We start from the raw sequence: 11,106 nt of genomic DNA on the forward strand, positions 1-11,106 counted from the left end.
AGTCTCGCTCTGTCGCCAGGCTGAAGTGCAGTGGCACGATCTTGGCTCACTGCAACCTCTGCCTCCCAGGTTCCAGTGATTCTCCTGCCTCAGCCTCATGAGCAGCTGGGACAACAGGCCTGCACCACCACACCCAGCTAATTTTTGTGTTTTTAGTAGAGGCGGGGTTTCGCCATTTTGGCCAGGATGATCTCGATCTCTTGACCTCGTGATCAACCCACCTTGGCCTCCCAAAATGCTGGGATTACAGGAGTGAGCCACCTCGCCTGGCCAAAAAATTATTTTTATATCCACATTTGTCTATGTGATTCACTTTATCCAAGATGAGTTCTACAATTTTGTGGTCTATGCTGTTAGTTGCCTTCCCTCGATCCCTTCTCTCATTTCTCAGGTGCTAACAAAACCCCAATTTTGTTAGGGCAGGGATGTCCCCAGGAAAACATGCTAGCCACTAGGTGGAGCCGGGAGATACAGGTCTAGCCAATGAGAAGAAACCTTAACCTGCTGAAAGCTTCAGAGAAAGCTTTCGGATTTCTTATTAAAGGGGAATTGATAAGGCGCCACCTGTCCCATTTTTCCTGTCTTGAACCCACAACTCAAGCATTCACGTTGTGAAGATGGGGAAAGGGTAAGCAAACTGCAGAGACATTGGCCCTGCCGTGGAAGATCTGCTATTTAGAAAAAAAGTCACAACCCGTGATACATGCAGCAGATATGTAGTCTCTAGTAGGCTTGAGGTACTTTTTTGTCCAGAGGCAGGTAACCAAGAAGCTGATGCTTAAATTGTGTTTTCAGACAAATGAAAGAAGAACATCTTGAATTTATACAATGACTGGGAGAAGGCTTAATGTGTTCTTAGAACTGTAACTCCTATTTGGAGAGATTGCAAAAAGGAGCACCAGGGACAGAACCCTTGGAAGAGCCACAGGTAAGGGGAAGCTAATAATGAAATGAAAACCAAATGCATGCCCCCGTTCTATGCAACTACTGACTCTCTTCCTACAAATGTTAGTTCAAGCCTAAAAGAAATGTGATTAAACTCGAGAAAAAGAAATAACAAAAATTAAATATTTTACTTCTTTATCTTTTTTCAATTAATAATGTATGAAATGGCCAAGTGCGGTGGCTCACACCTGCAATCCCAGCACTTTGTAAGGCCAAGATGGGCAGATCACCTGAGGTCAGGAGCTCAAGACCAGCCTGGCCAACATGGTGAAACCCCATCTCTACTAAAAATACAAAGATTAGCCAGGCGTGGTGGTGTGCACCTGTAATCCCAGCTACTTGGGAGGCTGAGGCAGGAGAATCACTTGAACCCAGGAGGCGGAAGTTGCAGTGAGCCAAGATCATACACCACTGCACTCCAACCTGGGTGATAAAGTAAGACTCCATCTCAAGTACTACTACTAATAATATTAATAATGATAATAATAACGTATGAAGCAATATTCAACTGGCAGTAAAGATTGTAGCTGGGTTCTCATCTGGTTGACTCAATGCTTCTATTTCTCTTGATTTCCTTTTCTGATCATTCTATAATCTTTTAGTAGGGAGATGAAATAAGTTCTTTGTTATTGATGATTCATTTAAAGAATCACATTTAATTTCTCTAAAGCAGCAGTGAGCAAACTTTTTCTGCAAAGGATAAATATTTTAGGCTTTGTGGGACACAAGCTCTCATTGCAACTATTCCACTTTACCGATGTACTGGGAAAGCAGCTCTAGACAATGTATAAATGACTAGGTGTGGTTGTTTTAATAAAATTTTATTTACCAAAACAGGCAAAGAACTAAATATGACCCATGAGTCCAGTTTGTTAACCGCTACTCTAAAGTAACATTAATGTGAAGTTCCAACTATCTGCGTTGGATTAAGCTACTTAGTCCACACTTAAGACATGAGAATCAGTAATTATAGATTCTTAAATTTTTCAAGTTGGAGGGAAACTGACTCAGTAAGGATAAGAAACACACCCTCATTGACAGCAGAGCCAGGCGTGGAATCTGGGGATTTGGGAATCCCAACTGAGTTGCCTCTTCACAGCCATCATTCATTCTACTATTAAAAAAAAAAATTGTAATGTATAGAAAAATGAGCATGTGATGCCTAATTTCAAAATTCCTTAGGGCTTTTTAAGGAAATATCTTTGTTATATTAAATAGTAAATATTTATGCATGATATTAATGTTAGAAGTTTTTATTGTGATCTTTGTTTTTGTGTTCTAAGAGATTTTATAGGTTAAACACACACAATGTTGTTTAATTGATGCCATCTTTCATTAGGCAGAGCTTACTACCATTTGCAAATTTAATGCTTCTTTCAGGACTTAACTGAAGCCTAAAGTTGTAAATAGTGATGTGCAAGGGCCAGCACAGTTCCCATCCTGTCTCCCAGAGAACCTTACATGTATCCCAAAGCCCGGGAGAGAGCAGTCACATCGAGGGTGCATTGCTCATCAGAGTCTTGGGGCCTTCTGGGCAGCGGTTAACCTGGATCTCAAAGAGAAAACTCCTATTTCCAGTATAAAAAGAAGGCAGTATAGGTGGGTGGCTAGGCTGATGAGTGAAAAGCAAGAAAAGAGTGGTATTGAACCTCTGGGCACTGAACAAAACAATGTGGCTATTTGGTTCTAGGCAAAAAGAAAGAGCCAAATGACATTTATGCTCATTTCCTGCTTCCAAACTTAACATGCCCATCCTCAGTACTCAGTCCTTCAGGGCGACATCCCTTCCAAGCTAACAGTTTTACCACTGCCGTCTGTTGGATAGAAACTAAATTTCATCATGATATCTTCTTACAGGACAATTTAAGTAAATCAGAAAGGTTGGAACTAAGCTCTAGTCCCAGTGGGCTCCCAACCACCCATTCAAAGCCAAAGTTCTTGAGAATGACATTTTTTCCCCACATGGGCAATCGGGAACATTGATGGTTACTGTGATTCTAAAACCAGTGTGTCCTGCTTATGTAATAGATGATATAAAAACAGTGCTACGTCAGTGATTTCCAAACTTTCTTTTTTGGTAGCAAGTCATATTCAAACAAAATCTTGAATACGCTGTTCAGTTTGAAGTCAGGACCCATTTCAGCCCCACAGCAGTTCCTGCAGCCTCTCCACAGAAACAAAGCACCGAACAAAGGCCAGTGTGGAAAAACGTACTCAATGGAATCTCTGTGTTTAGAGAAACCCTAGAGAGGATACTTTGTGAATTTCTTTTTCTGTTTAAAAACTTTTTTTATAAATTGATCTCCAAATCATGAAGCACTTTTCTCCCTCCAAATTTTCGTGTCAATTTTATCATTTCCACAGACAAAAGTTCTGCCAAATTTCTGCAGCTCAGTGAGCCACAATATTATCAGTATTTAGTGTTCCTATCATTCCGGAAGGTGTAGAAGTTAGAGGAATATATACTTGTCCACACAAGGTGGTCTCTGGGGCTGTCTTCTAAAGCCTACCAAGTGCTCATTCATTACTTATTTAAAGATATAGTGCTTTGACACCTGGTGGGCTTAAAATTAAATGATTTTCTTGTTTCCCAATAGGGTGTCTATCTCTTGGGGGCAGACCTACTATAAGCAAGAATCAACATTTTTTAAAAGTTAAAAGAATTAACTTATAATGAGAAACATGACAATCACACAGAGCATTCTCTACTATGGTAGATCTACAAGATGTCCTAGCCCATCAGCCTAGAACCAAAAGGAACAGACCTGAAGTCTGAAAAATTAAGTTTATAGAACCATTTCCAAACAAGGAAAAAGCTCAGTTATTATAGAATTTGAAGGAAGGGTGTAATTAAGGTGAACATTAAATGAAGCAGTGCTTTGATAGGCTCAAAACAAAATAAGACTTTGAGTAGAGGATCAATATCAAGTCTGGACCATGACATGGACTTCAGGCCCTGTTTCCTTAAAAACTACAAAGTTAAGATTGATGTTGAATATTGTGTCTAGACACCCCTTATCTGAAGCTCTACAACTGGCTTGGAAATGGAGGCTGCTTCACTGGGTCAAGGTGACTGAGATCCTCCGGGCAAGAATGGAATATTTCATCCTTAATGATACTATTTCAAACGTGACATTTTGATAGTCTATGATGTTAGATAAACATGTTTCTTCATGAGTAAGAAGGCAGTAATCCTTCAAAGAAGAAGGAAGGTTGCGTGACACTTTATAGCTGTGGTCCTTAGGAGAAACATTGTTTCCCATAAATATTGTGGCTGGCTTTATAATCATGTCTGTTATTCTAAACTGATGGATGACTGGAGGAATGTTTACTTTCTCAGGGGATGGCAAATGGCTCTCTCTGCTGGCTGAGCATGTGAGCAGTCCGTACGACCAAGATCATTGTTGTCTCCAGCAGTGGAGAGCACCAGGTGAGGACGGCAGCCACACTCACCTCCCATTGACCTTGACCCTTCCCTCTCTCCTGTGCCTCCCTTATTCCTTAAACCCTTCCCTATTTTCCCTGGTGGTGAGATGGGGAAGACGGAGGTGGCAAAAACTTTCTTTTGATATATCCCTCCTTTACATGTGCTAATATTTTCAGTCAAACTTTTCATCTTTTTGTCTTGGTCCATTTTGCATTATCTTCATAGCTTAATTCTGAGAGGGTAATGGACATCACATCACATTTCTAAATTATTAGGGGATATATCTCATCATTTCCCCTAAAAATTATTTTTAAAAACTGTATATTAGTTCAATACAAGGAAACATAGACCAAATTATCCTTAGTAAATAATTACAGTTTTTGTTGAAGTCATAATTTGGTTGAATTGTAATTTTAGAAAGCAGTAAGATCATCTCATCCAACACATTTGTTTTAGAAATGACATAACGGAAGCCCAGAGAAGCATAATAATGTGTCAAATTTTGAGGGGGCCGCAGAGCCTGGCCAGATATAGAACAGATGTGTTGATTTCTTTATTGTTAGGTTGAAGGTTGCTAGCCAAATATCTAGCTTCCCCTTCAGCTGAATTAAAATAAAATACTGAAAACAACTTCTAAGTAAAGCTGACTATCTTATGTTTACTTGGTAACATGGTAGTTTGTTTATTGTGGGTTAACTCTTTGCCTGACTAAATGAAGGTGAAAATGATATTTTCAGCCCTCCAGCACTTTTTTTAAAAAAGGAGATGCTTCTACATACACACTTTCCTTTTTAAAAATGTATAGAAAAGTTAATAAATGAGTTCACTTTCAAATCAAAGGTTTCTTGATGTGACTTCTACATAATTTTCTGAATTTTCCAAATGAGGTAGATCTGAAATCCCCAGGGCAATTTCTGTTCATGGATAAGCCGGATAAGCCTGGACTTCCCAAGTGATGTCACAGTGAGACTTGAGCTTCGATAACCAAGAACTTCAAGACCAAACCATCATTTCAAGAGATTATTGAGAAAATAAATGTGAGAAGAGCTTGGTGAGATGTTCAACTGAAATAATATAGTCCTGTTTTCCTTAAGTACTTATAATCACATGTTGAAAATGAACTCTAAAAATTTATTGCTATCCAGTGTCTGAATAACCTGAAGAGAACGTTGTAAAAACTGTCTAGCAAGATGTTTACAGCAAAATATTTTTAAGTGATGAAAACAATTTGCAAGACAATCTAGCTACTACAATTCAAGTTTGGGTAAAAAAAAAAAAAAGAAAGAAAAAGAAAAGAAAAGGAAAGAATGGAATAAAAAATTACCTGTGGGTAGTTGTGAGTATGCGGAAAAAAATATTTTCAAGGCATCAAAACTATCTGGATGGAAACTCCCCGAACTGTTAGATGTAGTTGCCTCTTGGACTATATGACTGAGAAGGCAGGAGATTTTTATTTTTCACTTTATGATCTTTTGTGTTTATATTGGTTTTACTTAGCATTGCCATATTTATAATTTAAAAATTCAATTAGGAAAAGGTTATTCAAGTTTGAAAACATCACGTCTCACTTGACTTATGACTTCTTTAGGTTTGAATATAATTAACATTTAGCAAGAAAGTGAATGTGAATTGCTTTTAATTTCAGTATCAATGGCTTAGTAAAGCTCTTTCTGATGCATTAAGATGTAAAGAAATTATACTGAACTCTCTAATATTATTATGTAATATATAATATTATATATTATATATGATAATGTTAATATGTGATATGAGTATTAGAAGCTCTGAATTTGTCAGAAATTTTGTCTATTTGTGAACTCATTGATTCATTTAATAAATGTTTAAGTACTTTCTATGCAGAAGGCTCTGTCTGAGTTAGATATTAGAAACGAACATGAAAAGTTATAGTCCTTACCCCTAAAGAGCTTGTGCTCTGTTGGACTAGACCAGCACACAGAAAATAATTGATACACCGTGAGAAGTGGTATAATAGATAAGTCTCAATGGGACATGGGGATTCATAGCATTTTTTTTGTGTCCATGTGTTCTCATTGGTCAGCTTCCACTTATAAGTGAGAACATGCGGTGTTTGGTTTTCTGTTCCTATGTTAGTCTGCTGAAGATAATGGCTTCCAGCTCCATCCATATCCCTGCAAAGGACATGATCTTGTTCCTTTTATTGCTGCATAGTATTCCACGGTGTATATGTACCACATTTTCTTTATCCAGTCTATCACTGATGGGCATTTGGGTTGATTCCATGTCTTTGCTATTGTGAATAATGCTGCAATGAAAATATGCATGCATGCATGCATCTTTATAATAAAATGATCTATATTCCTTTGAGTATATACTCAGTAATGGGATTGCCGAGTCAAATGTTATTTTTGGTTCTGTAGGTCTTTGAGGAATCACCACACTGTCTTCCACAGTGGTTGAACTAATTTACATTCCCTTTAACAGTATAAAAGCATTCCTATTTCTCCACAGCCTTACCAGCACCTGTTGTTCCTTGACTTTTTAATAATCGCCATTCTGACTGGCTTGAGATGGTATCTCATTGTGGTGGTTTTGATTTGCATTCTCTAATGATCAGTGATGTTGAGCTTTTTGCATATGTTTCTTGGCCACATAAATGTCTTCTTTTGAGCAGGGGCTGTTCATGTCTTTTGCCCAATTTTTAATGGGGTTGCTTGTTTTTTTCTTGTAAATTTGTTTAAGTTCCTTGTAGATTCTGGCTATTAGACCTTTGTCAGATGGATAGATTGCAAAAATTTTCTCCCATTCTGTAGGATCTCTGTCACTCTGATGATAGTTTCTGTTGCTGCACAGAAGCTCTTTAGTTTAATTGGGTCCCATTTGTCAATTTTTGCTTTTGTTGCAATTGCTTTTGGTGATTTTGTTGTGAAATCTTTGACTGTGCCTATGTGCTGAATGGTATTGCCTAGATTTTCTTCTAGGATTTTTACAGTTTTGGATTTTACATTTAAGTCTTCAATCCATCTTGAGTTGAGTTTTGTATGAGGTGTAAGGAAGGGGTCTAGTTTCAATTTTCTGCGTGTGGCTAGCCAGTTTTCCCAACACCGTTTATTAAATAGGGAATCCTTTCAATGGAATAGAATAGAGATCTTAGAAATAAGACCACAAATCTACAACTTTCTGATCTTTGACATTTGTTTATTTTTATTCAGCTTACATGTTCAAACATCATAGCATAACTTTTCTCAATAATTTCTATTTAAACTAAACATTTTCCAGTGTTTTCTGAAAATGTTTGTTGTTTGTGTTATGAAAAGCTTGGGATAAATATGAAATACATAACATTTTTTAAAAATATATCATGCTAATATCCTATGTCTTTCTTTACAGAGTACTATCAATTTTTGCTGTTTAAATTTTTAAAAAGTTCTAGTAATTGTACATTTTGTTTTGTGTGTTTATGTATATATGCACAACTGATACATTTGTGTTCTTTTAATTGAGATCCTAAATGTTGTTAGCAACAAATACCTTCATTTTGAAGATTAGTTGTGAAGCATTTGACAGTAGTAACACAGTATTTTGTTTTTGACATTAAAATGTAAGTCAGTTTTAACATTTTTCTCTCCATTTGAGAGAATTTTGATATAAAATGGAGTATAACATTTTCTGCAATGTTCAGGCAATGAAAAATCAAAATTGTTTATTTGCTGCAGAGTGTATTTTGCAAGAAACATTCTCACACTGTCAGAAAGTTCACATGGACTGTTTTCTAGGATCATCGTCTAATAAACAGTAAAGTTCCAGAGGTTCTGTCTTTCTCATTCAACTTATAATGCATGAATGTCATTTTTTTTGCATCTTTTAAAGGGAAATGCAGAGTTGCATTTGATGTTTTTGGGTTGTGATTTTGATATGAATATCTTTTCAAATCTTCTTTGTTTTGATAAGTAATTAAATCTTCATTTGATAAGAAATATTCATATTTTAAAATGTGAATTATTGAATTTTCTTAGTTGCAGGAATTTCATCAGGGGCATACAAGTCGTGGATTTGACTGGGACAATTTCTTGTACATTTCCATTGTTTTTAACAGTAAGTAAAACCTCAGTGTATATAGAATTTGTAATATCTTATTCATAAATCTTATGTAGATTATGCTTAACATACATTTGTTCAATTTAGTTGGGAGTTTAAAAAATTTAAGAAAACATCCTCTTTGAAGATTCTTTATTTCTTCTTTCTATTTTGGGGTTACTTTTACATTTTCTACTTCTTTTGTGATTTTGACTGTAGTCATTCCTAAGGATCTAAAAGATTAAAAAATTAAATGTAATTTTACCACATGTTCATTCAAAATTGCAACTTAGAATATATATACAATTTTAAAAATTAAATGTAGTTTTCCAAAGGAAGTGTTTTCTTCTAAAATATTTAAAATCATTTCTTACAATTAAGCAGTAAAACACAAATTGTAATTGATGGATTGTATAATTTTATTCAAAATTAGTTAAATCAAGCTGAATTTTAAAATTTTTATAATTTTAATAAAATTTTGTTGTTTCATAAAAACAATACTGTTTGTAATTTTACCATTTAATGTCCAACTAGTTGACAATGAAAAGAATTAATACTATGTTTAAGTGATATTATAGACCTATATATATACAAATTTCAAAGCAATATGATTTGTTTAACATTCCAAAATGTTTCTCAGCTGCTACATGTTAACTATTATGAATACCACCCTAAAATCATAAGTGCCTCTGGAGCTGCAAATGGTAACAAGAAGAGAAATAAATGAATAGATGTTCAGCGCCATTGGGAAACAGACTTTCATTATAAGGGAATCTATTCTATTTATGGTATCTGATAACATGGATTTTACAAGTTAATTTATTTGCCTTTATTGTTTTCTATGTGCAAGAGCTACTCAAATCTCCCCTGCACTCTAAAGCACTGTTTGCCTCAAGCATCCACAGCAGCACAATCCAGAAAGTCTCATGGAATCCAAATGTGGTTGCCTTGTACTTAAGATCCTAAGACAAGATACATAGAGAAATGTTTCCCTGAGGATTTAGAATTACTGCTTGTGTTGCACCAAGAACTACATGCAGAATCCCAGTGATAAAGAGACCCATCTGTTTTTTAATACCTTTTTTTTCATAGTTTTGTCATACCCAGGGCCCTCTGAAGTGTGGAGCCCAGGGCAGGGACCAGCCTTGCCTGAGTCTGAAAGAAAATATTGGCTGGGTCATTTGGATTTTTCTTCTTACGATTTTGGAATTTAGAACTAAGGTTGCTGGGAGCTGAGCCATGTTCATGGCAGAGGAACGGAACTTCCCTTTGTGGAAGTTCCTGGATCTTCCAGAGCCTGGGGAGTTTTCCTCTTCCTTGGATTCCAGGAGATATGTTAATATTCTTTTAATAAATGCCTTTTTTGTGTAGAAATACTTGTTTGGTTTCTGATAGTTGTAACCTGAAGAATCTTTAGTAAGCCATTGGTCTGCTGTGGGGAGGGTCGAGATGAAACTGGAATGTTGTTTGAACCTAGATCATAAAGTGACTCCAACATCTTCATACCAGGGGTAGGAAACATGCTTGGGAAACATACTGTCTCTTTAGCTTGTCAAATTACCTTAGAATAATTGTATAAAGGTCTCTATTCAGCACTTTCCATTGTTTCACATATGTTTATATGATGTCATTGGATGAGGAGGATTTTCCTTTCAATAGGCGGCTTTGGGTGTGGGCTGTGTGTCAGGGAAATAGGAGCTATAATTGTCTCCTCTTATTGTTCTATCAGGCTCTCTCAGCTTCTGGAAGGTAGGGGAGGACTGAGATTTTAGATACTAATTTATCTCAATCTTGTTCAAATCAAGTCTTTCTTGTTTCAGAGAGGAGGAAGCTGTGCTGTGAAGGATCCTTTTTCATCATGATTATTGCATCCACAGAAGCAGTGATAAATTCTAATAGATAATGCAACTCAGTCTACTTGGATGTTCACACCTGAGACTGGAGAAGACCTGCTGCCTTCTGCAGAGCCAAACATTCCTCACATGCTCCTTCACAATGCTGCGAGCCATATTTATTCATTTAAAAGCTAGTACCTCGCTATTTCTTGTACATTAATTCTTTTAAAACGTTTACAAAACAAACTAAATTTAAAGAGGAAATTATTTACTGATAGAACTAATGGCCTGAAAATAGTTGCCCAACATAGCATCGCACATAGCAACAGGAAGTAGTTTATATACTAGGAAGTCTCTTTAAAATGTGCTTGGATATTGCCAAAATTCTCTGCCTTATAAACTAAGGAGTTCTTTTTTTTTATTTTTTAGAGTTAATGCAGCAAGAATAGTCTTATATAGACTATAAACTCCTGGTACACTGTGTCTACATTGCTCACTGCAGTATCCCAACATCTAAGACCATGGTCTTAGATGTCTGGTACAGGACTGGTGCTCAGTATGCATTGAATGAATAAATGAATGAATATAGCAAAGCATTCCGTGATGTTCTCTTGAATTCATTTATTCTTTGGAATTTGGTTTTTTTTGTTTGTTTGTTTGTTTGGTGCAGTGGTTTTGTACTACTAGGGGTATGATATGGGTTCTTCAATAAATCTCTTCAAATTATAATAAAGATTTAGTGCTAACCTTCTGCTCACTCTCTCCCTCAAAGTACTACAGATGGATGTGATTAGCATGCAATTTATCATCTTGATGGAATTCATGTCTTACAGGCCTATGGCT

The 11,106-nt window shown here is 36.2% G+C and overlaps 1 long non-coding RNA gene across 1 annotated transcript; it reads left to right on the top strand.

The window, feature by feature from the left end:
* Window positions 1-795: 795 nt before the first annotated feature.
* Window positions 796-10,858, top strand: LOC134810250 (uncharacterized). Its single transcript, XR_010157852.1, has 4 exons — window positions 796-928; window positions 4,286-4,375; window positions 8,368-8,446; window positions 10,249-10,858. It is a non-coding gene; the product is annotated as an uncharacterized LOC134810250 (long non-coding RNA).
* Window positions 10,859-11,106: the final 248 nt, after the last annotated feature.

This window comes from Pan troglodytes, chromosome 5, assembly GCF_028858775.2.
Source record: "Pan troglodytes isolate AG18354 chromosome 5, NHGRI_mPanTro3-v2.0_pri, whole genome shotgun sequence".
NCBI classification, from domain to species: Eukaryota; Metazoa; Chordata; class Mammalia; order Primates; family Hominidae; genus Pan; species Pan troglodytes.